The 27,297-nt window shown below is 48.3% G+C and overlaps 1 protein-coding gene across 2 annotated transcripts in view; it reads right to left on the minus strand.

Moving 5' to 3' along the window:
• Window positions 1–27,297, minus strand: part of TBC1D32 (TBC1 domain family member 32) — a 940,667-nt gene that overhangs the window by 616,619 nt on the left and 296,751 nt on the right. The window lies entirely within an intron of this gene.

Genomic DNA, 27,297 nt, shown 5'->3' on the forward strand with positions numbered 1-27,297 from the left:
GGTAGATGTAAAATCTTCTCTCTTGAAAGGTCATGCTTTTTGTAAATATATTTGGGGCTAATTTCAAGCAGAACGCAATGGCTTGAATTGGTCGCATTGTCCCTTCGCAACAAATCGGTATGGTGGATCAGTAAATAAATAGAAAAACAGACATTTTCTAGGTTTAATGTAAATAAAAAAATAAATCTCTCCTTTAATAATCATAGTATGTTATGCCGGACCCTCATCCTGAAAAATTACTTCCTTAGAAGTATGTTTAAGAACCAAAGCTGCACAATTGGTCTTCATCCACTTGATATTTGCTTAATAAGGAAGTACTTGGCATTCACTCCCGTTTTGATGTGAATAATTTATATTGGACACTCAAAAGCAAGAATAGGATTTCTTTATTCAGAATGTGTAGATCTTGAGGTCGTTTTTCAGTGGTGTTTTGGGGCTTTTTGATGAATTCTAAAGTATGCCGGGAGAGCTTTACTCATTGCACCTATCTGCCTGCAATTACACAAGTCCAAGTGCCTCAATGCCTAGTCATTGTTGTCCTCACTGGGATAGTAAATGCAGTGGGAAGTAGCGATCCCTGGAGGAGTCAAGTTAATTTCCTTGTACAGACGTTTGGAGGAGGACTCTTTCTCCTAATTCCACAGCAGTTGGTTAGGGATCTTTGCTGGTATCTGGAATATGCCATGGACACTAGGTATTTGTAGGCTTCTTGTTCGTAGCACAGTACACTAGGGCCTTCTCGCAACACCTAAAAGAATAAAACTACACTATTTGCAGCAAGCCTAAAGGTCAGGCTTGCAGGACATCATTTATTTGATTTATTAAGTAGTGTTCTTCAAAAGATCATACAGTGTAGAAAACCCAACGTCTGAAAACAACTGAATTTTTTAATTGCATGAAGCCAAACCTCAAGTGCCAAAGAACCACTACTGGGAAAGTCTGCATTAGAGACTGTAGGGACCCCTGTGCTCTTAGTCTTTTGGTTGGACACTTCTTATTTCTTATAAACCAACAACGTTTCCCATTGTGTACATTTCAACAATGTAGCATTAACAAAAAACAACAAATGTAGGGGATACTACTGCATGCTTATGGTTGCGGTGCCCAGGTGTCAGATGAGCCACATCTGCATCCAGCTTTCCAATTGATTTGCTTTTTGCTGTGTTGATTGTTCTCTGTACTCCCCTATCTTGCTGGGGCAGACAATCTATGTTTCTGAAAAATGCAGGGACTCTGGGACTGAGGGCCAGATGTACGACCATTCAGTTTAGCGCGTCGCAAACTGTGCAGAATTGCGACTCGCTAAACTGAATGTACAACAGTGTCTCAGACACTATTTGCGATTCCCAATGGGATCACAAATGACATGCCTCATCAATATTCATGAGGCTAGCGCAATTTGCGACCCCACTGGGGTTGGCTTGCACTCAGAGGGATGGTGGCCTGCTGGGGGCAGCAGACCACCATGTCTGTGACTGCTTTTTCAATAAGCAGTTTTAAAAATATAAAGTCAGCCCGTTTTCCTTAAAAGAATACTGGCTGCATTTAAAAATTAAAAATTAAACAATTCAGTTTCAGTTTTTAAGGGCAGGCAGTGGTCCCTTGGACCACTGCCTGCTCTTAAAAAATATTTTCGCACCTATTAACAAAGGGGAATGGGTTCCCTGAGGACCCCTTCCCGTTTGCGCGTGGTTTTCCACCTACTTGAAGTAGGGGGGTAAACTGCACGTATTTTGCGACCGCAAATACGGTTGCAAAACAATAGTACATTGTTGTTAGAGTCGCTATTAGGAAGGGATGCCCTTGACACGCCCCTTCCTAATAGCAAGTCGCAAACGCTATTTTGCCAGTCAGTGACTCGCAAAATAGCATTTGTACATACAACCACTGATTTTTGCGGTCGCAAATGGGTTGATTTCCCTTTTGCGACCGCAAAAAACGGTCATACATCTGGGCCCTAGTGTACAGCAGTCAGTCATACAAGCAATGTTACCTACTGTTAACCAGAGTTTTCCATCTTGAGTACCTTCATTAAATTCCAAACCAGACTATGTCAAAATAATAGCAGGATCTCAGACTACTTTTTTTTAACAATCCCTTTACAAAAACTATTTTTCAAACAAGGTCTACTTAAAGATGAAATGTGAAGTCTTTTCAAGGACTCCAATTTTAATTCAAACCCAACTTAAATAAGCAAATGAACTTAGACACAATCAGAAAGGCATCCACCACATTAAGTAGTAGTGTGTGACTGTCTTTTTAAAGCTACATGCTGTTCCTGCGGTCTATAATCCAACATCAGTTAGCTTGCATTTTATTTTGACTAGACGATCTTAAACACTATGCCGTGCTCCATCGTGCTGAGTTTACTGTGAAGTTGAGCAGATTGTTTTTTAATTTAATTAAGTTTCTAAAATGGATATGTTGGATTACATGTTAGGTTTACTTATCCATTATGAGATCTATCATTATTACATTTACACAGACAACAATAGCAGACGACTCATAAGCTCAGAAGGCATTGGAGCCAAGAACAGAAAAACATGACAGTCAAAAATAAGAATGCTTTAAGTTCATAAAATCCTTCGTAGAGGTCAAACATACTTATGTGTGGTTAGAGTCAGAATTTAGACTTTAGTGTCTGAGAAAGCTATGGCCTTAACTCCAAGAGGTTGGTTAGCTAATTTTATTGATGGAGCATTCCTCAGTATCACATCCATAGTTGCTTATCAGAAAGGATTCTGTTAGCCTTTTGATAGTAAATGTTAATGAGTGGCATGATCATACGAGGTATAGACCAGTTAGAGTTTTGGGATCATGTGCCGTAGCTAACATAAATTAGTTTTAGTTTTCCTAATCACTTTAATTTTGCCAAACTTGTACCTAGGAGCTGGCAGCCTTGCTTCACAAGAGACTTTTCTGCTTAAGAGGATGAATTGGAGAAAAAAAAATTGAAGGTGTAGTGAGGGATGTACGTGAAACTCTAAAATCACCTCAGAACGGAAGACCTTAGTTTTATAAAATATAGTTTAGGGCTCATAGAAATCCACAGTTCATCATTTTGGCTGAAGTAAGGACCACTAAAATGCTACTTTCCGTGACAGATGCCGGGGGTTACATTTGTGCTCAGATTTAAATACACATTCAATTTGCAATACATTTTACAGTAGTTTCAATTTGCAATGAATTTTACAGTGGTTTCTATGTAAATTAGCAATGTTTTGATTATACTGCTAAGCTAGAAGACGTCCAAACAAATTCAGGGTGAAATTCATGTGGTGTATTTTTCTTAACGTGTGTGAGTCAGGTATTCAAAAGGTGTTCCCTATAGTCATACTATCTCATAGTTTTGAACTATTTACAATGGCAATAATTTATATAGCGTACCTTCTTACAAAATGATCACATTTATCACTAATGAAGAATTGGTTTCGAATTCTGCAATTACCAGTAAAAGCAAGCTACAGAATGCATTATGCACAGTGTTAGACCGGTCAGCTCTTTGGATGGTCTCCCCTTATTTTTTCCCCTTCCTGCCTCCCATATTTTTTGTCCATCAACCTTTTTTTTTTTAGTGTGGCCTTAGGTCTCCAAATGCCCCACCACTACTAATTAGTGCTGAGGCACAGGTGCGCCTTTCTAAAATGGTGGAAGGTGAGAGCTCCTAAGAAGGATGCCGTTAGGAATTACCTCTGAGCTCTGGTCCATAGGATAGCATTAGGGGGTTCCAGAACCTTTCGGTTCACTCTAGTGACCAGGGCACAGGCTATATAAGGGTGGACAATGGGTGGCCATTTTGTCACACTGCTGGGCTGGCTGGAGTGCGGACTACAGCGTCAGGGGGATTGTGTCACAGGCTAATTTGATTGCTCCTAGGGGCTGCGGGTTGGCCTGAGGGTGCTGCCCTTCTTCCTGTTGATTTGGCCCTGCCTGAGGAAAATCAGGGAGCACAACGCCCCAGTGTGTCCACAATTTAGAAGGACAAAATCCCTTGGTTATCTGAGGAGGGTGACTTTTCCCCAGCCCTAGGCCTCTGGACGGGTGAGCGCTGTATGCTGTGAGGGCAACGCCATGCTAGGGCCCCTCTCTGCGATTCCCTGAAGTAAGGCTGGGATCAGTCTTTGCCCGTGTCTCCTGTTGGGCCTAGTGAGAAGCGTGTGGATATTGCCTGCATATCTGCCGCCAAAGTCTGCCAGCGCTGGGTTACAGTCCTCCAGCCCCCCCCCTCTCACTGAAGCGCTGCGGTGCCAAGTCTGCTGGGTACTTCTTCACCGCTAACGGGGTGCTGTGAGGGGCCGAGCCGTGTGTGAAGAGAACAACGCGAGGCTCCGAGGGAGATGCTGGGCGGGGTCGCTTAGCAACCGGACCCCCGCCCACTGTGTCATCTTCCTGCCACGGCCGGAGCTTCCTCGGAAGAGGGGAAGCCACAGCGGTCCTTCGGGAGGCCGATCCTACCGCCCTCTGAGGATTCCGGAGGGCAGGAGAAGAGGCCCGCATGTGGTGGGGTTTCCCGTAGTGACTGCGTTGTGGCTTTGCTGCTGCCCCTACCCCCGCCTCGGGCGAAGTGCTGAAAGGCCCGAGCAGGAGGACAGGGGTGGATTGGCCTGAAAGTTTTACTCTGTGGAGAGTAGCGGAAGCGCCAGACAACATAAAGGTACCGGGTAAAGGCCTGCCGGAGGGTGGGGTTGAAGAAAGCTGAGTTACGCAGGAGGAAGGGGGGGAAGATCTGTTATGGATGGGGGTATTCAGAACTGAGCCCTATGTCGATCCTCTATCCCTCGTGAAAGCGTGACTAACTTAAATTACAAGAGTGCCTTAAAGACCTCTAGCCCCCCCTCTCGAAAATAAGACCTCCCTAAGCCTGTTTCCTTTGCAGGAGTGAGAGGGAGAAAGCGCACATTGATTAGGAAACCGGTACGATACTGTGCCAAATGCTTTTATCAGCTTAATTCAAATTAATGCGGAAGACCTGCTAAAACAGGATTTCATTCATCTAAGCTTGCTCCAAGCAGATATGCATGTTTATTGCAGTACATACTATATACTTACCTGAATGACTTTGTGACAACCAGTTACAATTGGACTAAGTGAAGTTTACTTACCTGCTGTAGATCCATTTTGTTGTATTTAAACTTCTGGTGCTTAAACTACTGTAAGAAATATGATGTAATGAGCAGTTAATGTATGTAATCTTTAAAAGGAAAATGTCCAAAGCCTAATCTATTGAAAATTGAAAAGAAAGGTGTTTACAAGAAAATAGAGATAAAACGAATCCATTTTCTATTTAACAGACGGTGTGGTGTTATTTTTGGTGGGTCTGCATTGGGGTATTGTAGTGTGTGTAATGCAAGCATGTCACAATTGCCTTCTAGGTTTAGCCTTCCAGCTAGAGTCATGATACCCTAAGTGGGCGGCGGTCCCGATTCCAACACACAGAATTTCGTATTAATGTTTTATTTTCTATTTGGTAATGAACCAGAGAAGGCAGTTTAATTCTGAAATAAACCAGTGTTTTCAAATCTTCCTGAAGTAGTCAGGCTTCTGCTACGTTACACAGTTTGATACACCGAGTGAAGGTTGTCTAGGGATATTATTTTCTGACTGGAATAGTGAATAAAGCAAACACAAGGAGATGATGGACTGAGCGCTGAAACTTTTCGGACACTCACCCCCAGTCACAGATCTGGGTTGAATCCATCGTCGTTCTTTAGCTCACTTCGCCACCCCAGTTCAGACACAGCTATATGCAAATCAGTCTTGACCCTGTGCCTCATGGGAACAGTTCAGCCCGAACTACCAAGCCATGTCTTCCCTGATCCGGAAACAAGCATCCTGGGACCAGTTTTGGGCTAACAGCCCTAGTCAGCCAGGCTAGCTTGAATCCAGTGGCAAAGAGAGCAAGGGACCCACGTCCGGGCATACCCTGCCAACTGAGGGCAAACAAAGCAAACGCAAGGAGATGATGGACAGAGCACTGAAACTTTTCGGACACTCACCCCAATCACAGATCTGGGTTGAATCCATCATCGTTCTGTAACTCACTTCGCCACCCCAGTTCAGACACAGCTATATGCTAATCAGTCTTGAACTGGTCCCATGATGCTTGTTTCCAGTTCAGGGAAGACCTAGCTTGGCAGTTCGTGCTAGACTGTTCCCATGGGGCACAGGGTCAAGACTGATTTGCAAATCGCTGTTTCCAGTCCATTAAGGAGGGGGTCTGTCGAAGCGCCAGATTTTGAGGTTTCTTGCGAAGATGGGGAGCGATGTTATCTGTCTGAGTTGGAGCGGAAGGTCGATCCAGGCTCTGGTCGCGCGGAAAGAGAAGGAGAAGGAGCGACCTCCTGATCTGGTCTGTCTGGTACGGGGGACCACGGCGAAGGAGAGCTGGGCTGATCGAAGGGTCCTTTGAGGTGCGTGGAATTTGAGTTGACAGTTCAGGTATGCTGGTCCGGTGTCGTGGAGGGCCTTGAGAACGTGGGTTAGCATTTTGAAGGTGACTCTAGCTTCGATGGAGTGTGTGCAGGTGCTGGGAGATGTGGCAGTGTCTTGGCAGGTTGACCACCAGCCTTGCGGCGGTGTTTGGGATGTTCTGTAGCTTGCGGGTGAGGATTTTGTTTATTCCGGCAAAGAGTGTATTGCCGTAGTCGAGCCTGCTGGTGATCAGGGCGTGAGTGACGGTCTTTCTGTGTTCAAATGAGATCCATTTGAAGGTCTTACGTAGGAGGCGGAGGGTGTGGAAGCGGGAGGACAAGACGGAGTTGATTTGGGGGTCCATTTTGAGCTCTGAGTCCAGGATGATTCCCAGGTTGCGTGTGTGGTCGTGGGGGTGGGCGGGCTTCCGAGAGGAGGGGGCCACCAGGTGTCATTCCAGGCACCTGGGTTTGGGCCCATGATGAGTACTTCCGTTTTGTTGGTGTTTAGTTGTAGGCAGCTGTTTTTCATCCATTTGGCGACGGCTTCCATGCCTTCTCGAAAGTTGTGTCTGGTGGTGTTGGGTTCGTTGGATAGGGAGAGGATGAGTTGGGTGTCATCTGCGTATAACACAATGTTGAGTCCGTAGGTTCTGACGATGGGGGCGAGCGGAGTCATGTAGACGTTGAAGAGCGTAGGGCTGAGGAGGGACCCCTGGGGGACTCAACAGGTGGTAGGTGTAGGGTCCGGGGGGAGTCTGACCTGCTGCGTTCTACCGGAGAGGAAGGAGCAGATCCAGTCAAGGGCCTTGTCTTGGATCCCTGCGTTGTGGAGTCTGCGTATTATGGTGTGGTGAGAGTCTGTGTTGAACGCCGCTGAGAGGTCGAGGAGGATGAGGGCTGCTGTTTCTCATTTGTCCAGTAATGTACGGATGTCATCTGTAGAGGCGAGGAGGGCGGTTTCCGCACTGTGTTTTTTTCTGAATCCGGATTGGGAGGAGTCGAGGATGTTGTGCTCTTCGATGAATGTGGCGAGTTGGCTCTTGATGGATTTCTCAATGACTTTTACTGGGAACGGGAGCAGGGAAATGAGTGTTGTTTTTGAGGTCAGAGGGGTCCGCCGAGGGTTTCTTCAGGAGGGGGTTGATCTCTGCGTGTTTCCAGTCGTCAGGGCACGAGCCGGTTGCGATGGTGGTGGCGACTCTGTTAAAAATGTGGTGGGGCAGGGGTCAGTGGGGGCCCCGGAGTGGATTGACTTCATCGTCTTCATTGTGTCTTTGGTGGTGAGGGATGTCCAGTTGTCGGTCGCTGGCTTCAGGATTTCGGGGGTGGATGTTGAGGGTTCAGTGTGTTGATTATCTTCGTCGAAGTTGTCATTGATGCTCTTGATTTTGTGGTGGAAAAATGTGCTGAGTTTGTTGCAGAAGTCTTGTGACGGAGGCATGTCGGTGGACTCGCTGGTGGGTTGGGCGAACTCATTGATGATGTTGAAGAGTTCTTCGCTGTTGTGTGCATGAGTGGGGATTTTGTCTTCAATCGCTTTTTTCCTTGTTTTTCTGATGAGTTGGTGGTGAGCGTTGGTGGCTGACGTTGTTGTGGGCTTCTGTGGATTTGGTGTTCCTCTAGACCTTTTTGAGGCGGCTGCAAGTGTGTCTGGACTCTCAAAGTTCGGTGGTGAACGATCTAGCTTTCTTGGCGTGGGTGTTGTCTTGAGGGGGGCTATGGTGTTGGCGCTGTCGGAGATCCATCTGTGCAGGGTTCGGGCTGCAGTGTTGGCGTCGTCGTTTTCCGCGATGGTTGGGGTGGAGTTGCTGAGTGATGAGGTTGGCTGGTCGTTGGTGATTCTGGTCCAGTTTCTTTGTGGGAGCAGGTGCTGGTGTCTGTGGATGGTGGGTGTTCTGAAGGTGAAGTGGACGCATTGGGTGAGTCCATGGGAGTTTGGTGGTGTGGCTGCAGGTGATGGAGTTTCCTGTTGTGAAGAGGGGGTCGGGGGTGTGTCCTGCGGAGTGCGTGGGTTCAGTCATTATCTGGCTGAGTCCAATGTTGTGTAGGTTGTCCAGGAGGGATGTGGTGCTGGGGTCCAGTTGGTTGTCGAGGTGGAAGTTGAGGTCTCCCAGTAGGGTGTAGTTGGTGGACGCGATGGCATGCGGGGAGATGATGTCCGTGATGGAGTTGGCGAAAAGTCAGCGGGGTCCAGGGGGTCGGTAGATGAGGGTTTTTCGGGGGGTGGAGATAGGGCTGGCCAGTATCTTGAAGAGAAGGTGTTTCATCAGGTCTGTGAGCTCATCGGGGAGTGTGCTCTGGTGGAGGGTGGACTTGTGGACCATGGCATTTCCTCCTCCCGGGCGGGTAGGGCGGTCCCAGGATGCTGGTTTCAGGTCCAGGGAAGACATGGCCTGGCAGTTCTGGCTGGACTGTTCACATGAGGCACAGGGTCAAGACTGATTTGCATATAGCGGTGTCTGAACTGGGGTGGCAAATTGAGCTAAAGAATGATGATGGGTTCTACCCAGATCTGTGACTGGGGGTGAGTGTTTGAAAAGTTTCAGCACTCCTTCCATCATCTCCTTGTGCTTGCTTTGTTCGCCCTAAGTTGGCAGGGTATGCCCAGACGTCGGCCCCTTTCTCACTTTGCCACTGGATTCAAGCTAGCCTGGCTGATGAGGGCTGTTAGCCCGAAACCGGTCCCAGGATGCTGGTTTCTGGTTGAGGGAAGACATGGCTTGGCAGTTCGGGCTGGACTGTTCCAATGAGGCACAGGCTCAAGACTGATTTGCATATAGCTGTGTCTGAACTGGAGTGGCAAAGTGAGCTAAAGAATGATGATGGATTCAACCCAGATCTGTGACTGGGGGTGAGTGTTTGAAAAGTTTCAGCACTCCGTCCATCACCTCCTTGTGTTTACACCCACATCTAACCTGGAGGACAGGATAACTGGGAACAATGTCCTGACTGATGGGTCTTCCAGGGATACCGCTCTAGGTGGGGGTTGGCATGGAGCCAGCACCCCTAGAGAGGCCCCAACTGTCTGGAAGCACCAATGGATCAGCATAGTTGGCCCAGGGAGTAGTGACCAAGAGAATCCCCTGGGGTCAGAAAGGCATAGAACCGTAGGTTGTTCCTGTGGTAGCGGGCCTGCATCCGTGTTCTATCACCCTAAGCAGGGAAGTCCATCAAGGTAGTTGATTGGTCTACGCTGGCTTTTGGCTGGGAGGGGGTTGTGAAGGACTTGGCCCTTTTTGGCTAAAGTCCCTAAACTTTTTGCTTTCCCCTAGACCTTTTTTCTGATGTGGTGTTACCAACATATATGCTTTGGACACTTTGCCACTGCGTCAAAGTGCAAGTGCTCTCTGTATAAAGTGTGATGGTAATTGGTTGGCCATGATTGGTATGTTTGCCTTACTAGTAAAGTCCCTAGTAAAGTGCACTATGTGTGCCAGGGCTGGTAATAAAAATGCTACTAGTGGGCCTGCAGCACTATTTGTGCCACCCACACAAGAAGGCTTAAAAAATGAACTCAGCCCTGCCATTGCAAAGCCTCCACACAATTTGTTAAACTGCCATGTTGTTCTGTCAAGTGCATTCACTTGCCAGACCTTAACCTTCCCTTTCTATGCACATCAGACACCGCTATGGTAGGTCTAGGGCACCCCCTTGGCAGGGTGTAGTGAATGCGAAAGGTAGAACATGTACTAAGGTGTGTGTTATGTCCGGCAGTAAAATAATCTCAATTGCGTTTTTTACTGTTGAAAAGCCATCTTGCCCATAGGACAGAATGGGAAGGCTGTGTAATATGTTTTCGAGCCTATATCCGCAAAGCCTTAAGATGGAAAGGTGAACTTTAGTATGCCTGAACTCACAGTGTAACAACACATCTTTTTATGTAGGTGGTTTTTGCATTGTGTGTTCAGGAGCCACTCTTTTAGAAGTGGCTGAGTTTTTGTGCTCTGACATTTCTGTGTGTCTCTGCCTGGCTGTGGATTGACTGTCTAGATTTGAAAGAAATATGATCTGGGGAATTTCTTGACCCAGGGGAGGAGGTGAGACAGCAACAGGCTGACCTGCATCTGGAGTGTAGGGGGAGGAGGTGAAGAGGCCTGGGTTGCTGCTATAAAACAATTGGCTCATCTCCTGCTGAGTGATTGAGAATCCAGACCCCCACTAATCAAAGGAAGAAAGGTGTCACTGGCAGAGAGGCATCCAGAACTGGTTTGAACAGGGGTCAGTGCCCCCTGAAACACAGAAACCTGAAAACCATTGTGGGGTATATCTATGAGAGCTGAAGCCTCCGAACCTTGGAGAATAGCTTGATCAAGTGTGAACAAGACTGGAGCTACTTCGTGGTCAAGAGGACCTTTGCCATGGGAGAAACAACTGAAGAGACAGAAAGATAGGACTGACCCTTGCTGTGTGTTTTGGGGCTGGCCTGGAGTTTGCTGTTTTAAACAAGGAAAGGCTAAAGGGACTTTGCTGTGTGCTGTGTCCCCCTGCTTGAAGGACTTTGCTGTGTGCTGAAGTAACTTATCCCCAGGGCCTGAGGTGAGCTGGCTTCCTGTTCGGAAACACAGGAACACAAAAGTTTCCACGAGAGTCTCAGCGGTGCTGTGTGCTAGTTGCAGCCTGAGACCCTCGTAAGAACTGCCCTGTGATCATGGGCGTCTGGAGTCCAAGTGAGTCTCAGCGACGCTGTGTGCATGTGCTTTGTGCAGCCTGAGACCTTCATGAGGATCGGCCTGTGATCGTGGGTACCTGGAGTCCAAGCAATGATCAGCGACCTGGTGTGCGTGTGCTTTGTGCAGCCTGAACCCCTTTGTGAGGATTGTCCAGTGTTCGTGTGCACCGGAATCCAAGTGAGTCTCATCGACGCTGTGTGCATGTGCGTTGTGCACCATGAGACCTTCGTGAGGATTTGCCTTGTTATCGTGTGCACCGGAATCCAAGTGAGTCTCATTGACGCTGTGTGCGGGTGTGTTGTGCACCGTGAGACCTTCATTAGGATTTGCCTTGTTATCGTGTGCACTGGAGTAAAGGGAGTCTCAGCGACGCTGTGCGTGTGATCTTCGTGCAGTCTGAGACCCGTGTGTGGAGTGCCCAGTGATCATGCACTGGAAGCGTAAGGAAGACTCAGCGATGCTGTGTGCGTGTGCTTTGTGGCAGCCTGAGATCTTCGTAACGGAAGCAGCCCAGACCGGCAGTCCCGGAGGAGCTGAGTTGCCGGCCCGAGCCGCCGTTGCCAATTCACAAAGCTGCATTGGAAACCCAGCCGCTAGACGAGGAGAGGAGAGTGAGTTTGCGCCCGTATTGTCAAGGGAGTGGCAGTACAAGGGCCGGAGTGCAAAGCTGCACTTTTTGATTACATCATACTGTGTTGGGGGCAACTGTGAGAGGCTGACTGCAAGTCAGAAGGAGAGGTGGAGAGACCGCCTAACACCCGGTGATCGGGCCTGAGCGTATTACACATTATTCCATTCCTGCAGAACGGAGTAACTGACTGTCGTATTACACATTGCATTATTCCTGCATAACGAACTATCTGATTAGTGTATGACGCATGGCATTTTATCTGCATAACGAACTACCTGATTGTCGTATGACGAATTGCCTTGTTTCTGCATAACAAACTACCTGATTGGCATATTGCGCATTGCATTATTCCTGCATAACGAATTACCTGATTAGTGTTTTACGCATTGCCTTATTTCTGCATAACAACATATCTGGTGATTGTATTACGCATTGCATTATTTTACCTTGCAAAGTGCCCGATTGTTGCATTACGCATTACATTCGGTTATGCTATGTTACGCATTACAATAGTTTTACTTTGCAAATGTGTCTGATTCTAGCATTATGATCTGTATGACATGATATTAGGGGTACAGGAGAATGTTTATAAGTGCTCATGAATATCGCCAGAACTTACAAGGGCTGGCTGGCCTAACAACTGACCAGGAGAAATATTACACAACCTCATATGTTGGATTTATATTGTGTGGTCTTATTGTATATGTTTTTAGCTAAAGTTTATACTCATTCTTATAAAACTTGTGTGGAGTCTATTTGTGGTGTCATCATTGGATTATTGTGAGCGTGGTTGCAAATACTTTACACATTTGCCTTGAAGATAAGCTTGGCTGATCGTGCCAAGCTACCGAAGGTGTGAGCGGGGCTATCTAAGAGGGGGACCTTCCTTTCTCTGACGTTGGAACGCAGGTCCCTACTTGGCATAAGGTACCTACCGCAGCCAACCAGGGATCCCGGGTCTAACATGGACATTTAGGACCTGATTACGAGTAAAGTGGTAGGCACGGTGGCGGTGCGGGCACCGTCGCACCAGAGGTCAGACTGCCCTATTACGAGTTTGACAGTCAGACTGCCAAAGGACCGCTGCAACTGCTGGGGATTAGTGATCTCTCGGTGGTGTGAGGCCTAATATGTTGGCGGTGCTGCTGCAGCACCGCCAAGCATATTACAAATTTCCTCACAGCCACCCTCATCATGGCGGTGAACCCGCCATGAAAAGGGTGGTGGTGAGGAAGCAAAGGGGGCCCTCAAGGCCTGGGGATGCATGCAGGGGGCACAAGGTGTGCCCCCCTGTGTGCATGCACCCCTGTTCCTGCACGGCATGGATTTCACAGTCCATGCCATGCAGGAACTGGCTTTGGGGCTCCCACTGCTATGCCTTTCTATTAGGCACCGCCGTGGGACCGCCAAAGGACTGCCAGCAGACAAGGAGAAAACTCAATCTGGTGGGAGGTCGATTTTGGTGGTGTGGGAGCAGGGTGCTGGCACTCACACCGCCAAAACTCGTATTCAGGCCCTTGGTCTCAACATCAGTTTTCTGATGTAGTTATACATCTAATTGTGGATTCCCAATTAGTTGCTAAGTTTGCATAGCTGATGGCACATTCATACCGATCTAAAAGCCCTGGTTAATATGTTTGCTTTCTCATCTTTCACACATTGCTGTCACAAAACGTGTCTCTGATTTTTTTTAAGCTTATACATGTCATGGTTTTGTCTTTCTGTATCAGCTTTGATTTAACATTCTGTGACTGTCTTCCAAGAACTGCCTCAAGCAACTTCTTCATCTCAACTTCAAAATACATGTCATAACAGTCGTGCCAGGAAGTTATTTGCGGAAAGACAGTGCTAACAGAAGTTTCCTCTAGGAAATGAAAATGTATGGTTGTTAGAGTCATCTTGTCTTCCCAGCTCAATGTCGTCTGCGGCCAGTCATCTTTGAGGCATTCCTTTACAGGTATCATATGCTATTGTGCAAGAAGAAATATGCAAAGTAATTGACGTTTGACAGCAAGGTGAAGATCTTTCAGCAGAGGAAGCACTTCTAGTGCATAGCAATTTTTTTTGCAGTGATCTGTAATTTCTAGAGTATAAATAGGTTAGGTTGGCAGACAGGAGGATTCGGAGTTGTTGGTGTAGGTGAAATGTTTTGCAAAGTAGCTTGGTGAGCTGCTGTGTTTTGAAGGACACTTTATTCCAGGTAACTAACCAGGAGATTCTATGTAGGTAAAGGTTGATGTGGTCATGGAGCTAAAAGCTGAACAGTAGGCGAGCTAAAAAAAATGCTGAACTCTACAGAGTTTCCAGAGGAAAATATAGGTAAGCTAGTAAATACGTCTTTGCAGTAGTCTAGGTGTGAAATGACTATGCTGAGGACTAGGGTGTGCTATGCTGAGGACCAGTGTGGGCTATGCGGAGGACGAGGGTGATTTATGGGCTGATGGATGCCTCCAACAACCTCTACAACAATCTGGCTGATCATTTTGTTAACCCCTTCGATGCTTATGACGAGCTCAGCTCGTCATGAGCTACGACGCTCGTACGCTGATGACGAGCTGAGCTCGTCATGTAACGCGGCCTTTTGAAAAACGCCGCGCACAGCAGGAAAACCGCTAGCGCGCATGCGGTTAATAAGGTCATTGACATCTACTCCCATTTTAAAATGAAGGATGTTACATAGGAGTCAGACATTCCAGTTAAAATGACTGATCTAGCACAACGGGCAACCCTGGACTAACTGGCGCTGGACTAACTGGCGCTACTGGAGACAGATTCTATCTAGGTCATAATGCACCAGGCTAAATCAGGATCCCCAGATGATCCGCTCAAGTCAGAAAACATTTTAAAATGTCAGGAGAGTATGATATAGTTTTTCCTGGAACTAGCTAATCTTTCTCTGAGTACTGCAGGGATTCCAATGTCTTGGAAACATGTGAAAGTCGAATGACTCTTAAAAAAGCCTTTGGTCGATACCACCCAGCAAGAAAACCGCCACCCCATCTCCCTACTATGCTTCCTATCTAAGGTTGTGGAGAAGCACGTGAAAAACCTTCTGACTAGCTTTATAGATCAAAACCAAATACCAGATCACTCACAGAATGAATTTCAGCCAGCACAGAGAGTGCTCTCTTGACAGTAATGAAGACCTTGCGCAGCATTGCGGACATGGAAATTCCCAGGCACTGATCCTCCTGGACCTAAGTGCTGCCTTTGATAAAGTCTTCCATGCAGTCCTGGTACGCCATCTCAGTGATTTGGGGGTGCGACGCAACCTTTTGACCCGGCTTACCTCTTTTTGAAAGGATCGATCCTTCCAAGTAACCTCCCGTCTTTCACATCCTCCCATAGAGTGCTAGCACATGGTGTGCCCGAGGGCTTGGCTCTTATCCCAACTATTTATAATATCTGCATCAGACCTTTGGCTGATGTAGCAAAATCCTTAGGAATTTCATTGGTGTCCTATGCTTACAGGTAATCATTTCCTTGTCCTCGAGTTGGCCACTGACAGTGAAAATGTTAATAACTGTTTCACAGCAGTCGCAAGCTGAATGCATTACAATTGCTAAAAGCTCAATGCCAGCAAGACTGAGATCCTTTTGTTGGACGGACACACCCACCTATGGGGAGACCATTGGTGGCCAGAAGTGCTAGGACCTCCTCCTAAACCTAGGTCAGGGGTTAAAAAGCCTGGTTTGAGGATGGATGACTCACTCTCCTTTGAAACCCAGGTTAAAACCCAAGCAGGCCACAGCTTTGGCTTATGAAGCCTTCAAAACATCATGGGATTCTTTACACTACAAGTTCGCCAACTAATTATTCAATACCTTGTCCTTTTTTGCCTCGACTAGTGCAACAGTCTATACCTGGGCACCAAAAGATCGGTCTTGAACCAACTACAGGTTGCTCAAAATGCACCAGCCAGGCTTCTTTTCTCCCTTCTTAAATTCCGTTCAACCTCTCAGTACTTGATGAAGCTCCACTGGCTTCCTGCTGAAAAGCGTGCAAAGTTTAAAGAGCTATGAACCTTCCACAGGATCCTCTATAAACAAGGAGTACCAAGACCTGCTGCTCTGATGCAATTCTATTCCCCTATTATAGCCTTACGCTCAGCAGACTTGAATATGACCTCCATACCCCACCACACAACAGCCAGAATGAGCGAACATACTTTTTGAATCCTGGCCTCAATCCTATGGAACTCTTTGACGTATTCACTAAGAAAGACTGAAAACCACTTAAGTTTTCAGAAGCAACTAAAGACCTTGTTATCCTCCTTAGCCTAGCCTGCCTTCTGCTGTTGTTCTGCTGTTGCAGTCTTACCTGTGACTAGGGCTAGGAAGCCCTGTTCAGGGGCCAGCCATGTACTTTAAAAATCTCTTTAACATAACATTTTCTGCACGCAATAGATCATCTGAAGAACAAATTATGCGAATTCATCCACAGTTGAGACCATGACAATAGATAAACCATCATAAACAACAACCTTCAAACAGAATAACATATGATGAGTCATGATACAAGATCAGCAGCTCCATAACAATTAGAACTATATGGAACACTCCGCAACGTGGGGAAGGAAAAGACGACCGAAAAAGGGTGAAGGAGAAATACACAAGAGCTGTATCATGCAAGTACCCACGTGGATGATGACTTGCATCTGATGGGATCTCGTGGGAACCAGGCCTGCCAGATAGTTGCTGTTTGGGAGCCAAAGTGAGGCCTACTGTAGAGAGAGGGTTATATCCTGATTTCATATATGCCATAATAGGGCAGTCGATGATGTGAGCACATCTGCAGAGAAGTAGTAATGCCCAATAGTCCAGGCAAGGACCCCAGATGCGTTTGAACAGTTAAGATTGATCCAACACTCTGTATGTGATGCTTTCATGTGCAGCTAGTCAGAGAAGTTCTATCAGTCAATCAGTCAGAGTGGGAATTTCAGATGTTTAAAAATTGATTTATCCTGTGGATAATGCCATGGCCATCCACCTCTTCCGGTGAAAACATGTGCTTTCTGAGTCAGGGGAATCTTGCAATATGGCAAGCTTAGCTGATAGCTGAAACGGGCAGTAGTAGTGAGTTGTACTTCTAACACCCCCGATCAATACTGTTGCAATCAAGGACACAACCACAAAATGTGCATTTGATGATAATCTGGTTATTTGCATCAACAACACAAATCATTTGTGCTGGAGAACACCTTCTTAAAAAACAAGGGTGGTGGAACGCCATTTCATTGACCAAGCTTTTCAGATGGGCAAAGGAAAGACCCTTGTCAAAAAGTACACCGATTTTCTACAATTTGTGTACAAGGGTTGAAGGGGAACCTATTTTCGCAGGGCAGAACGTAGAGAACTGGTATAACTGGACCCAGAAGGATTTCTATCTTGTCACCATTAAGACATGGTCAATTGTTCTGCATCTCTGTACTAAGAGCAAGATTGTGAAGATTGTCAGGTTCTTCTTTGGGCTTGAGGTAGAGTAGAGTAGTGTTTTCTGCATAAATGTGATACCCCAACTTGAAAGAGTTTGGAAAGTGGAGAGGGAGGCCATGTTATACTGAACCGAGAGGACAGGGCATAGTCCCGAGCATCCCCAGATATGATATTGACTACTTTGAACAGAAAAGGGCCTATCTGAACCCAGTATGTGCAAGTCTACAAGAAGGAAGTGAGCCGGGCCAGTACTTTTCTACTGGTGGCATCTGATGCAACAGTCTTTTGATGTATACCTAATGATCGATGGGGCTGAAGTTGCTGCGAGTTTGAGCAGAATAATTGTGTAAGAATGACCTTAGACATGTGAGGTTAGTTGGGCGGTCTCAATGCCCCTCTGTGGGCTGAAGCCAGAGAGGAAGGTGCTTAACAGGTGAGTGGCTCAAAAACGGGAAGATAATTGGTGGGCGACAACTGTTTTAAGTCTGTTTGCAATACATTATGGCTGGATATGGGTCTGTAGTCTACTAGGTCATCAAGATCAGCAACTGGTTTCTTTAATATGGATGCGGTAAAGGCATGTTTGAGGGCCTTGACTATGGTTTCATAGGACAAAGAGTAGGTGATTAGTCTGTTGATGATCGATAGAAGTGCAGGAAGTCCAGGGTTGATGTTTTTCATATTGCCAATGCCCCAAGCAGGGGAAGTTTTCTTGAATGTTCCCAGGATATTGTCTGCGTCTGATTCAAAGGTTACTGCCAACTCTTGTGTAGTGGAAGGTGAGTGGCAGGGGATAGTGTACAGCTCAGAAGGATGAGTAGTTTAGAGTGTAGGTGGGCTCAAATGTTTTCCTTATTATAGTTGAAGACAGAGAGAAACTTGCTGTTGAAATCTAAAGAAGTGTTTGAGAGGGTTTGTTTGAGGCTACTTACTTGTAAATCTGGCAGAAGTCTTTTGTGGAATTGAGGGATTCAGCAATGTAAGGCCTAAAAATAGGCTTTCTTTGCTCTAGCTAACATGGCAGGCCATGCACGCACATGATGATTGCATTTGATCCACCATATTTGTTTCAAGTGGCCTAGATCTTAAGAGTACCAGTTAATGGACTCTGGGTGTGAGGGGTTAGAGAGAGATCCCTTTTTCAGGTGGAGATTAGAGTCAGATTATCTAGCAATCAGATAAGTGTACCTTGAGGGCGGGCTAAGAGATCAAAAGGAGTGTCCGAGGGACGTCCAGTATACTGAGAAGCAGTAAGAGAAAGCCTTCTGGCAGCACATCATTCAGGTAGTGACACAGGCAGAGTTGGCAATTTGCTGGGAAGCTTTTAATTATGTTTTTTATTCCAATACAGATGTAGAATTTTATTAGAGAACTGTCAGCCGGTGTGAGTGCCTTGATGTCAGCAATCACAGCACCAGAACCACCCTGATAGCAGCCAAAGACAACATCCAAACCCTCCTCGACCTAGGAGAAACATCAGATCTGATCCTCCCCGACCTCTCAGCAGTCTTCGACACTGTATCCCACCACATGCTGGATCGAAAGACTCCATACCATCAGGATTCAAGAGGATGTGCTCAGATGGATCACCTCCTTCCTCACCGAAAGAACCCAGAGGATCCACCTTTCACCTCCGAACCCAAGAAGATCACCTGCTGTGTGCCACAGTCTGCCCTGGTGCAGAACCGCATTGCCGGTTGTCTTATTGTCTACGCCACTAACCCGATTATCATATTGTTGATTCTGTACAGCCCTTTGTTCTAATAACAGCCGGGATTTTGTCATCTCGTTAGTAATTTAAACCTGTTTACTGCGCACATTTTTGTGCCTGGTGTCCTTAAATATGGGCGTGTACTATTAGCTTTACCAATCATGAGCGGACTTATAAAAACCGAGTAGAAACTTTGTAACAAATTGTTACAGACCGGCACCCACCCGAAATTGGAAGTCGTAAGGAGATCATTGCTGCCCCTTCTAGGTATGTCAGCGCTACATTCTTAAAAGCTTAATTAGCAGTTAGCCTCCCTACTGGGAAGATTTTGATCATTTATATGCCTTGCGCTTTCATTTTTAGATCTGCGCTGAACCTGCCATATCCGTGGCTTGAAGCGATCTACTTACCAACAGTGGTCGATCACTGTGATAATACATTCCAGAGCTTAAAATCCATCCAGCTCTTTTTAGCTATGTTCCACACCTGTGAAGGCGCCTTTGTATATACATTATATGCTCTTGAAGCCTAAGTAATTGACATATTGGTTTTTGCATTTCTCCCGCAGAACCGCGCCCTTTTAAATAACATCTTGTGTGCTACGTAATTGAAGGTTTGATCTGCATCATTAATAACAGATACCTCAATATGATCGTTTATTTAGGTATGTGCAAATTTATTACCCGTCACTTTAGACCAGTGCGCCATTTCATAATGTCTTCACGCTAACAATAGAGTTATTTTTCCTTTATGCTCCACATTAATAGATAACACGCTAAGAGTTGGAGCACAATTTGGAAACAGTTGAGACCTGATTTTAATACGAAACATCTAGTTAGCGTGCCAGACGTTTCCCCTGACAAGAGGCGCTTTATCGGGCTAGCGCTCATGTCGCATACGCCGAGTTAGGTAAACGCTTTTACCATTTAAACTCTATGCATCCTTCCCTTCAGTCCAGCACACACGTTTTTTTGTCACTATGAATATAAACATACCATCTGTATTTCTTATTTTTTATCTGCTTCCACCTTAGCGTTCTTGCTGTGATTCACACCCTCGTCCATATAAAGATATTCAAGACATTTCAAAACCTGATGGTTGCTGTGCTGTATTCCTATTTAGTCCAGGTGAGATTTCACAAAAACTTAAATAGGTGCAGAAAGTGTCTCTTTTATCTTAGACCGTGTTCTGCCCACAAATTATAGGCATTGGCAATTCAGCGCATTATAAAGAATCTGCACGATCACTATAAATCATGAGAGTGCTCCATGGCTACCTTTATTTATTTATCTAGGAAAACATTTGTGCTTTCAGCTATCAGATGATAAAGAGCTGTAATGTATGCTTGACGTGTCTGTCCTCCATAGATCATCTGGTCACCTGAGGTTAGTTTATTTCTTAAACACAAGCAAGACACTGCCATGTTCAATCAGGCTCCATTTATTCATTGATTTGTTGGTTTCCCTACCTGGTGTTTTTCATTTATTGCTTCCATCTCTTGCCTTCAGGCACACTAGAGGGTCCTCCCTTATGTAAATACAAAAACGGCTATGTTATATGAATTAGAACATTGACAATGTTTGTACCAGCGATTAATAATGTATGAATGTTTTAAAGTTTGGATTTTTTTTTTTTTAAAGATTATTTATTTTATTGTAGATTAAAAATAGGATGGTACTTTCCTGACGAAGACACTTTGGGGCTCATTAGGATGGCGGACGGAAGAGCCACCGCGGCCCTGGAGTAGGCGGAAAAAGCCTTTTCCGTGTCCGCCAGCCGCGGATACTCCGTCCGCCATATCAGGATAGGAAAACGTGTCAAATTTCCGTCCGCGACGGAAAAGGACGTACCGCCGCCAAACTACACACGACCACGTGGCGGACGGAACACATCCGTAGGCCCCGCCGTACGTACTGACGTCTAAGACCGTCCCCCAAATCAAGAGGGCGGAAAACACACATAAAAACGCAGCGGAAAAACAACCTGTCTGAACACGGCGGAATCCCCACAGCGAACATAGGTGACATAGCAGAGATACCCACCGCAAGCTGACCACCACCATGGACCCAGCGCTACACGCTTTCCCGATGCTCTTCGCGATCCACCACGTCCTAGTCATGGCCCACTATGGACGACGACGCAGGTAAGGCACAAACCATTGGCTATCTGGAGGGGAATACCAGCAAGGGACGTGACGTAGGGAGGGGGAGTGTCATGTTACCGAAACCACTGATGAGAAGCATATACGAATACACATTTGTAGTACGCAAGCAGGAATGACAACGACAGACCACGAGACTTGATAAACTACCTTTATTGTACAAAATAGGGGTATAATCACAGTGTATGCGTGAGCATGGGCAAAGTGCGCACCAGAGCAGCTACATCATTGGCAGTTAACGAGAGGGCAGAATGCAGTATCAGAGCATCAACAGGGCATTGTAGAGTACAGAGCAGGTACATCATAGGCAGGTAACGAGAGGGCAGAATGCAGTATCAGAGCATCAACAGGGCAATGCGCAGTACAGAGCAGGTACATCATAGGCAGTTAACGAGAGGGCAGAATGCAGTATCAGAGCATCAACAGGGCATTGTAGAGTACAGAGCAGGTACATCATAGGCAGGTAACGAGAGGGCAGAATGCAGTATCAGAGCATCAACAGGGCAATGCGCAGTACAGAGCAGGTACATCATAGGCAGTTAACGAGAGGGCAGAATGCAGTATCAGAGCATCAACAGGGCATTGTAGAGTACAGAGCAGGTACATCATAGGCAGGTAACGAGAGGGCAGAATGCAGTATCAGAGCAGCAACAGGGCATTGTAGAGTACAGAGCAGGTACATCATAGGCAGGTAACGAGAGGGCAGAATGCACTATCAGAGCATCAACAGGGCATTGTAGAGTACAGAGCAGGTACATCAGAGGCAGCACGTGAGAGGGGCCAAGTGCATCAACAGTCCATTGCACAGAACAGCTCCATCAGAGGCAGCACGTGAGAGGGGCCAAGTGCATCAACAGTCCATTGCACAGAACAGCTCCATCAGAGGCAGCACGTGAGAGGGGCTAAGTGCATCAACAGTCCATTGCACAGAACAGGTCCATCAGAGGCAGCACGTGAGAGGGGCTAAGTGCATCAACAGTCCATTGCACAGAACAGGTCCATCAGAGGCAGCACGTGAGAGGGGCTAAGTGCATCAACAGTCCATTGCACAGAACAGGTCCATCAGAGGCAGCACGTGAGAGGGGCTAAGTGCATCAACAGTCCATTGTACAGAACAGGTCCATCAGAGGCAGCACGTGAGAAGGGCTAAGTGCATCAACAGTCCATTGCACTGGACAGGTCCATCAGAGGCAGCACGTGAGAGGGGCTAAGTGCATCAAGAGTCCATTGCACAGAACAGGTCCATCAGAGGCAGCACGTGAGAGGGGCTAAGTGCATCAACAGTCCATTGCACAGAACAGGTCCATCAGAGGCAGCACGTGAGAGGGGCTAAGTGCATCAACAGTCCATTGCACAGAACAGGTCCATCAGAGGCAGCACGTGAGAGTGCAGAATGCAGTATCAGAGCATCAACAGGGCATTGTAGAGTACAGAGCAGGTACATCATAGGCAGGTAACGAGAGGGCAGAATGCAGTATCAGAGCATCAACAGGGCAATGCGCAGTACAGAGCAGGTACATCATAGGCAGTTAACGAGAGGGCAGAATGCACTATCAGAGCATCAACAGGGCATTGTAGAGTACAGAGCAGGTACATCATAGGCAGTTAACGAGAGGGCAGAAATGCACTATCAGACCATCAACAGGGCATTGTAGAGTACAGAGCAGGTACATCATAGGCAGGTAACGAGAGGGCAGAATGCAGTATCGGAGCATCAACAGGGCATTGTAGAGTACAGAGCAGGTACATCATAGGCTGCACAAGTACGTGTCCCTACCAACCCGTCACAGGAACCACAAGAGTGCCACGCAGTTCTCAATGGACACACCATGTGAAATAACATTTGAGTGAAGTGTTCAGCACCTCACATCACAGAATCAGGGGGACTGCGTGAACTACCTGCCTCGGACACACTGGCAGCACCAGCAACAGGAGTGTGAGACACAGCCACAGCCCGAGTGACACACACATGGGCCACGGACCCAGACACACTGGCAGCACCAGCAACAGGAGTGTGAGACACAGCCACAGCCCGAGTGACACACACATGGGCCACGGACCCAGACACACTGGCAGCACCAGCAACAGGAGTGTGAGACACAGCCACAGCCCGAGTGACACACACATGGGCCACGGACCCAGACACACTGGCAGCACCAGCAACAGGAGTGTGAGACACAGCCACAGCCCGAGTGACACACACATGGGCCATGGACCCAGACACACTGGCAGCACCAGCAACAGGAGTGTGAGACACAGCCACAGATGTAGTCACTGACACGTGAGCCACTGACCCAGACAGACTGCCAGCACCAGAAACAGGAGTGTGCAACACAGCCACAGATCTTCTAACTGACACGTGAGCCATAGACCCAGATACACTGCCAGGACCTGCAACAGGAGAGGGCACAACTGACACTGTTCCACCATCTGATACATGAGAGTCAACTGCACCAGCACCACTGTGACAACTGAAATGATGAGCCACAGGGCTGTATGGGCCAGGAGGCAGGGTGGGCCTGGGAGCTGGGGATAGCTGACCTAGAGCCAAATCGGGGTTGGCAGGTGTCAATGGTGTGTGTCTGCGTTTCTTAGGGATGTGTGAGTGCACCCTGGACAGGACAGGACTGCCAAGTGGTGGGGACTCCAAAGAATCACCACCCAGCATAGGTGGAGCATCTGCTGCCGGGGATCTGGTTTCTGGGGACGTGCTGGAGCCTGCTTGTCGTTTGCTCTGTGCCTGCCGCCTGGACTCGGAATCATGTGTAATGGGGGATGCAACAACAGGGGACACCCTCCTCTGCTTCTGACTGGCCTGGATGGGAGTGGAGGTATGGGGGGACTCCGCCGCGGAGACATCACTTTGGCGTTTAGTAGAAAACATCAGCCTCAGTGCAGCCAGGGGTGAAGTATGCCTGTCCTTGATTGCGCCATTGTCCATGCTAGATGCCTTGTGCGTAGGATGTGCCTTATCCTTAGGTGGAGTGTTGTCTCTGGATGTAGCCTGTGCCCTGGTCCCGCCCTGTTCCTGCCAGCAGACTTGTCGTCTGTGGTGCACCTGTCTCCAGTAGACACCTGCTCTCTGTGTGTGTCCCTGCCCTTGGGAGATGGACCTTGCTCTGCTGTGGGCCTGCCCTTGGGAGTCTCCCTGCTCTTAGTAGGTGCCTTTGTCTTGTCACTGTCCCTGGGAGTGTCCCTTTCCTCTGCTGTGGGCCTGCCCTTGGGAGTCTCCCTGCTCCTAGTAGGTGCCTTTGTCTTCTGACTGGCCTTGTCCAAGGTACAGTCCATGGACATGTGAGTATCCCTTGCCTTGGGAGTACCTTTTGTGTTGAATGCCTGTGTAGCTCCTGAAGGCATGTCCCCCAACAACACTTGCGGATCCTGTGTGTGTACTCCAGTGTATCTGACGTCGTCTACTTGAACAGATTTAGCTGATCTAGGGGATGGGGTCTGTGCCCTGCGTGCCCTGACGTGCTGTCTGACGCTGCTTCTAGTGCAATAACCTGTATTTGAGTCCTGCTCAGAATAATCACTACCCCCTGAGACATCCCGTGGTGTAGATGGGGAAACCGAAGTAGCACCCTGTTCATGCGACTGTACTATTGCAGACGACACACTGCTTGCCAATGACTGCACTGTCCTGTGTAGACCTGCAAGATCGCCATGCATCCCTTCCATGAAAGCCACCACCTGCCCCAACTTCCTATCATGGTCCTGGAAAGCATTTGTCATATTGGTCTGCCCCACACACAGCTGTCGAAGCAGATCAACGGCCTCAGCACACAGTGCATTTTGGCTCACCGTGGCAGGGGCAGCGGTGCCTGCACCGAACGCCACTCTGCTCCCCCTACTCCTCCGGCCACGAACAGTACATGGTGCAGTTTGTGGAAGTGTGGGCCCTGTGTGCTGTCTTCCGACAGAAGGTGATGAGTGCCCACTCCCAGTCTGTGACAACAGTGCAGGCTCACCAAGAGTGTCCGACGAGGAGGACGATGGTGTCTCCACATGCGAGTCCTCAGGGACGGTCCTGTCCCCCTCTCCGGCGCTGGCCTCCTCTGTGTCAGTCTGCGTGTGTGCGAAGTCTGAGCCGGACTCATTTCCTCGACTACTCTCCACCGTCTGTGGCTGAGTGTCCTCTGTCATAGCTGAAATGCACATAAAAGATGTGTGAGTCATGGGCAGACTGACGTACAGAAGGAACAGGATTACCAAATTACATAGCTGACAAAGATTTTGTAGCCCTCATCCTGCACATGGCCCACCTCTACCAGTCATCCTCACATTTCCTGCCATGGGGCCATGGACCACTAGGGGATGTGCTGCAACACTCAACTACTAAGCAAGTGGCGTGTCAACATGGCGGACCTGGATGTCAAATGAGAACCACCCAATGGGACCAAAATGGCATCACAGACATACATACGCAACACGGAACTCAATAGTGTGTCTGTGCACCAATACATGCATAGCACTCACAGGTTTCCTACACAGACAGTATGCTCACCGCTAGTTTGCTGTTGATCGGCACTCAGACGTTCGGCCAGTTCAGGATGCGTCACTGCAATGATACGGTGCATGAGAGGGGTCATGGAGCGTCGGGCCAGACGGGGCGTCCTTGGAATCAGGCCCAGTGTTACTTCCGCTACATTCTTGCTTAGCCTGGAAATGTCGTCCCAGCGTTTGTGGCAGTGTGTATGTCGTCTGTTGCACACCCCCAATGCCCGTACTTCCCGTGCTATGCTCCTCCACAGGTCCTTGCGAAGGTGCAGCTTGACCTACCATGATGGGAGACAAAAGGGTTTAAGTCAGTGGACAGGTGGCCTGTCACACACATAGGGGCAAGACGTAACTGTCAGCATTCATGCACAATCAGGAACATATGTCTAGCCCACACTACACAGCTAAGATAGAAATAGGCCAGATTATTTGGCCCCCTCACGCACACCAACAAGTCCCACACTGCACTTACCACCCGTCCTGGTGCGCCGTAGAGGCGTCCATAGTTGCGGAGTACACCGTCCACGAGGACATCAAGCTCCGCGGCGGTGAAGGGTCGAGACCGGATCTCTTTGCCTCTCGACATGGCAAGATCACGGAGTATGGCACTAGTGCAGCAGTCGGTGGTCAGCTCAGCAGCAGCAGCAGCAGCAGGTCGAGGTGATGGTCACAGGCAGCAGTCGGTGGTCAGCTCAGCAGCAGCAGCAGCAGGTCGAGGTGATGGTCACAGGCAGCAGTCGGTGGTCAGCTCAGCAGCAGCAGCAGCAGGTCGAGGTGATGGTCACAGGCAGCAGTCGGTGGTCAGCTCAGCAGCAGCAGCAGGTCGAGGTGAACAGGCAGCACTGGTCCCCAGGGTAGGAAGTGTCATTTTGGCCAACACACATATATAGGGCCCTCAGCACGTGTCAGTGGCATACGTCGCCAGCAATTGGTCAGCCCTGGAAGCGTGATCGTGAAATGGGCCAATTACTGGCCCTGTTGTTGCGGTGCCCAGCTTCCGCTACTTGCGATTGGCCATATGCGGCCAGCGTCCCTCTTCCCATTGGCTGCATGTGCGGGGACCGTCACGGGCACACATCGGCAACCGCACGTGCAAGCCTCAGGCACGGATGCTTCAGTTGCAACAATGTTCTATCACTGGCGCCTCCATGGCGGTGCACGTACTCAGCGGGGGAGGTGCAGGCCTATACACCCTGTAGATGTACGCAATGGACATGCCAGTTCATGACCCCCCTTACAGTCACCTTGCATCATCCACCGTACACCGGCCGGAGCGGCCGGGCCTAGGACGGCCGTGCCCGGCCATGAAGACAACCGCCGTGCCCGGCCATGAACACAACCGCCGTGCCCGGCCATGAACACAACCGCCGTGCCCGGCCATGAACACAACCGCCGTGCCCGGCCATGAACACAACCGCCGTGCCCGGCCATGCGGTTGTGTTCATGGCCGGGCACGGCGGTTGTGTTCATGGCCGGGCACGGCGGTTGTCTTCATGGCCGGGCACGGCGGTTGTGTTCATGGCCGGGCACGGCGGTTGTGTTCATGGCCGGGCACGGCGGTTGTGTTCATGGCCGGGCACGGCGGTTGTGTTCATGGCCGGGCACGGCGGTTGTCTTCATGGCCGGGCACGGCGGTTGTCTTCATGGCCGGGCACGGCCGTCCTAGGCCCGGCCACTCCGGCCGGTGTACGGTGGATGATGCAAGGTGACTGTAAGGGGGGTCATGAACTGGAATGTCCATTGCCTACATCTACAGGGTGTATAGGCCTGCACCTCCCC

This window comes from Lissotriton helveticus, chromosome 6 (genome assembly GCF_964261635.1).
Source record: "Lissotriton helveticus chromosome 6, aLisHel1.1, whole genome shotgun sequence".
NCBI classification, from domain to species: domain Eukaryota; kingdom Metazoa; phylum Chordata; class Amphibia; order Caudata; family Salamandridae; genus Lissotriton; species Lissotriton helveticus.